The sequence below is a fragment of the Asparagus officinalis genome, chromosome 6 (assembly GCF_001876935.1).
Source record: "Asparagus officinalis chromosome 6, Aspof.V1, whole genome shotgun sequence".
Taxonomy (NCBI): domain Eukaryota; kingdom Viridiplantae; phylum Streptophyta; class Magnoliopsida; order Asparagales; family Asparagaceae; genus Asparagus; species Asparagus officinalis.
The window spans coordinates 12,355,949-12,361,197 of NC_033799.1; positions in this window are offsets into that span (position 1 = coordinate 12,355,949).

The following is a 5,249-nucleotide window of genomic DNA, read 5'->3' on the forward strand; positions in this document are numbered from 1 at the left end:
GAAGAAACAAGCACAAAATCAGCAAAACAGCCCCTACCACACCCTGGTGTGGTGCAGACCGCACCTGTGGCGCGGAAATTAGTTATTTTCCAGATTTTTAGGGACATATAAATAGATGTTTTGACTTAGGGTTTTGGATATCTTTTGTTATGTTCTTTTAGCCATCAACTAGCAACTATTCTAGGGTTCAAGTATTGAAGGAAGACATTAATCTCTTGTAGAAGATTGGATTGCAAGTTCTTATTTTGAAGATTTCAATTGAAAGACGGGTTAACTCCTTCCTCTCTTTGATTAATTTCTTCTTATGATTGGTTTGCATAATTATTTGATGTCTTCTCTTATTCCAATCATGTGTGAGTAGATTTCTTGTCTAGGGTTGGGAAAGAACCCAACTTTTTGGTGATTGATGATGAATTGATATAGGTTCTTGGTGAAAGTTTAAATCTTTGAACTTGATTTCTAGTGTTTTAATTTTGTTGATTCGCTTGATCACCGTATTAGCAATCATAGGTAATTAATTGAAGGACTGAAAGGTGAAGATTAATACCGGATCTCTAGAAATTAAGCAGGGAGCTCGAACCACGAAAGTAGGCTAGATTCCTTGGGGATTTGATTTGGGTTAGCATAAAGCTTAATGGGTTTAACTTAATCTTAATTCCACGAAAGTAGGTTAATTGAGATTAATTAGGCACGATCTTTAGACCTTGAGAGAGGCTTTAGATTAATTTAGGCTAATTCACCCTTTCTAGATTAAACCAACACCAAGAATTGAAATAATTCATCATTGAACACCTAAGTTGTGGTGATAACCCAATCCTAGTCCTTCATTATATTGAATTCCATCCGATTAGTTGTTTATTTTATTTCTTTTATTAAATCTCTTCTAATTTACTCATTAGTTTAGCTAGTCTAATAACGTGAAATTTGGTAATTAACCCTAGTCCCTGTGGGATCGACCTTGATAGCTACAACGAGTCTGTGCGCTTGCAGATTTTGCCTATCATCCTCTTATGTTCTGAGATTAGTACATTTGCAAGATCCTCCCACACTTTAAAGAATTTTAGGGTAGCCTTTCAACCTCTTCAAAGTTCAAATAGACTATTTTTCTCATGCTTTTGAGGGACTCTATTCAGAATATGTCAAGTTGTATTCAAAGCCTCTCTCCACATATATTTGAAAGTCCAAAACTTTCAAGTAGACTATTAATCATATCTTCCAAGGTTCTTTTTTTTTGTTCTGCAACACTATTTGACTGAGAAGAATAAGGAGTAATTTCCTCATGTACCATGCCAAAAAGATTAATATTAAAGAGTAAACTAGTTTGATGTATATTCTCCTCCTCTATTAGATCTCAGTCTTTTTAAGTTTCTTGCTAGTTTGAGTTTTATCTTCATTTTTAAAAATAATAAACGTTTATTGAGCTTCATCTTTAGTTTTAAGCAAGTAAACATAACAATATTTGTTATAGTTATATATAAATATGCTAAATTATTTCTCCATATCTTTGGTCAAAACACCATTAAATTTATAAATATCGGTATGAACTAAATCCAACAATTCTGAATTCCTATCAACATAATAGTTGACACTTTTTGTTGTGATCTATATAGTGTTTAGGAATCAAAATTAGATTCGTCATTCTTTTTACAGAATAAAAGTTAACATGACATAGATGTTTATGCTCAATATTAGATGATTCAATATTGTTATTAGCAGGATAATCATGAATAAAAATTTTATTCAATTTAGAATTTAAAACATGTTTGCTCTAACTTTATATATTCCATCAGAATCAAAGCCCTTAAAAATAAAAGATCCAGATGCAACATAACCGATTTATTACACTTAAAATTCATAATCGTCGCTAACTAAGCATAAACCACTAATTATGTTGTGTTGAACTGCAAGAACTTGGTGCACACTGTGGAATGACAGAACTCACCCTAAAGGGAACTTCTAGTCTAGTTGTCCATATCCTAACACTTTGGATGCAGATTGGTTCCCCATCTTCATGGTGTTTTCGATCATGTGCAGGCCGGTAAGACACAAATAGCAATTATCAACATATATGTGTACATTTGCACTAGTGTATACCCACCACTCATTAGCTTCGTAAATAGATAGTATTTCAGGGTTAACAATAACATATCTTTTAGTGGATCTAATAAGCTCAGTCATAACCACGTTAACCCCATGTTGGCTAGTAGACTCTAGATTAACTTTAATTTTCTTCTTAGAACAAGCTTTAGTCCAATGTCAAATCTGTCCACGATTCCAATATGGTTTGTTTGTTTTTGCTTTCTTTTGAATCTTAGCCATGGCTTTGATTTTGTCATTGGGTTTGCCATTAGGTTTGTTCTTAAACCTTTTCCCACAAGCTATAACATTTGTTTTGGGTTGGTGCTCGATAGGCACAACATGTTTCTGATTCTTATGCTCTTCCTCAATAGTTATGTCAATCATCAAGTCATTGAAATTTATCTTCTCCTTATGATACTTGAGGGATATTCCGAAACTCTCCCAAGAATGAGGAAATTTCTCGATGATTGCCATAACATAAAATTTCTCAGGATTTTAGTTGCTCGAAGAGCATGAAGAATGAATAAAAGCTCATTTGCTTGTTCTGTCATGGATTTACCCTCGACCATTCTAAAAATTTTCACAGTGTATGTGCCAGAAGCAGCTTCATGCATCTTGCCAGCAACCTTATCTGCCATATAATCAACTTGATCACCTTCAATACCAGCAAAAGGGTTTATACTTGCAGTGGTTACAGTTCACAAGGAATAGAAGCATTTTAAATGGGTTCAGTAGAGCTAAGGGTTGTGCTGTCCAAAACCAGTCATACAATCAGCCTGGGGAAAATCATTTACAGCAGCATCCTTTACCAATGGAAAATAGAAAATCAGGGGAAAACCTATCCCGAAATGTTTCAACGAAGCCCCAAAATGGTCCCAGATAGTGCACTATAGTCCTTGGCAACTTCTTCCATCCATATATAGAAGAATCCAAAAGGGATTTGAGCTTTTCTTCTCTGAGTGGTATGGCTGCTATTGGATTGAGAATGCAAGGAGGAAGTTGGAATATGATTAGTGTTCTTCATGAAAAATAAAACACTTCAATAGGAAAAATTATATATGTCTGCGATCTCATCGCAATGTAGAGTGTTAGGTTGAGGGTGGATACCAACCTCCGACGACGATGAGGAGCTCCGGCGAAGCTCCGACGAGCTCCAGGTTGGAGCAGGCGAGCGTCGACTCAGCGAATTCGACGACGAACGCGATGGTGGCTTTGGGCGAACGCGACCCTCGCTCGACGAACGCGACCCTCGGTGTGAACGACCTGACCCGCGCGTTCAAGCTCGTCGACCCTCGCGTTCGAGCGACCCCCACCATCGCGTCCGCTGCACCGCTGGCGACAGGCTGTCGCCAGCCCATCAACTATAACCCCCCCCCCCCCGATGCCCTAGCTCCTGCTGCTCTCTCCCCCGACTTTTCTCTGGCGGCGGTGGCGAAGCCCCTTAACGCAGCAGCGTTTAATCCCTTTGAAAATCGCAGCAGCGATTTTATTTTTTGATCTCCAGCTCTCAAATTAGGGATTTGAGGGGAGATAAAGAAAGGGTTTAAGAAGAGAGAGAAAAGAGAAAAGGGTATTTTAAAGTGGGTATTAACACTGTAGCTACAGTGTTTAATTTGAGGAATCTCAGTTTAGAGATTTGCTCTTAACTTGTAATTTCTTGTTAGATTAAATAAGAAATTAACTGTGTGGCTCCCGAGGACGTAGGCAGTTGCCGAACCTCGTAAATCTTGGTGTACTGTTCTCTATACTGCGTTTCTGTTGCATTAGTGGATTTAGGCGTTAAATTCCCAACAACTGGTATCAGAGCGTGAAACGATTTGAAAGAAATTAACTGTGTGGCTCCCGAGGACGTAGGCAGTTGCCGAACCTCGTAAATCTTGGTGTACTGTTCTCTATACTGCGTTTCTGTTGCATTAGTGGATTTAGGCGTTAAATTCCCAACAACTGGTATCAGAGCGTGAAACGATCTAGAGGAAGTCAGATTCAAGTGGGAGCCATGGCCGCAGATGAGGGAAAGGTGAGAATAGAGAAGTTTGATGGATCAGATTTCGGATTCTGGAAAATGCAGATAGAGGATTATCTGTCGGCAGATCTTATGGCAGCACTCTCAAATATGTATGAGAAGCCATCAGCCTCAAATAAAGTCCATTTGATGAGGAGGTTGTTTAATCTGCGAATGGCGGAAGGTGCATCGGTAGCACATCATCTCAATGAACTCAATACAGTCACGACCCAATTGAGTTCAGTTGACATTGAGTTTGATGAGGAAGTTCGGGCGTTGATACTTTTGTCTTCCCTACCAGAGAGTTGGAACGCTACAGTCACAGCTGTGAGTAGCTCGTCGGGAAGCAACAAGTTGAAGTTTGACGACGTTCGTGATCTGGTTCTCAGTGAGGAGATCCGACGGAGAGAGTCGGGTGAAGCTACAACCTCTTCAGTATTGCATACAGAGTCAAGAGGTAAAAGTTCAACCAGAGGAAATGGATCAGATGATAGGAGATCCAAATCCAGAAATCCCAACAGTTCGAAGGCTATCGAGTGTTGGAAGTGCGGGAAAACCGGGCACTACAAGAATCAGTGCAGGAGTGCACGGGAGGAGTGGGAGGCAAATGCAGATGTGAATGTTGCCTCCACCTCAGGAGGAGATGATGCGCTGATATGCTCTTTGGAGAGCAAAGAGGAGTCTTGGGTGTTGGACTCGGGAGCATCATTCCATGCTACTTCTCAGAAAGAATTCCTCGAGAAGTATATCCCCGGAAACCTTGGAAATGTATATCTTGGTGACGATCAAGCATGTGCCATTATTGGCAAAGGTGTAGTGAAGATTAAGCTGAATGGGTCAGTATGGGAGCTGAAGGATGTCAGGTATATTCCCGACCTGAAGAGGAACTTAATCTCAGTAAGCCAGCTGGCTAGTGAAGGCTACACGATGACTTTCCATAAAGGTGTAGTGAAGATTAAGCTGAATGGGTCAGTATGGGAGCTGAAGGATGTCAGGTATATTCCCGACCTGAAGAGGAACCTAATCTCAGTAAGCCAGCTGGCTAGTGAAGGCTACACGATGACTTTCCATGGAGATGACTGGAGGATTTCGAAGGGCGCAATGACGATTGCCAGAGACAGGAAGACTAGTACACTGTATATGACAGCAGGTGCACGTTGTTCGATCT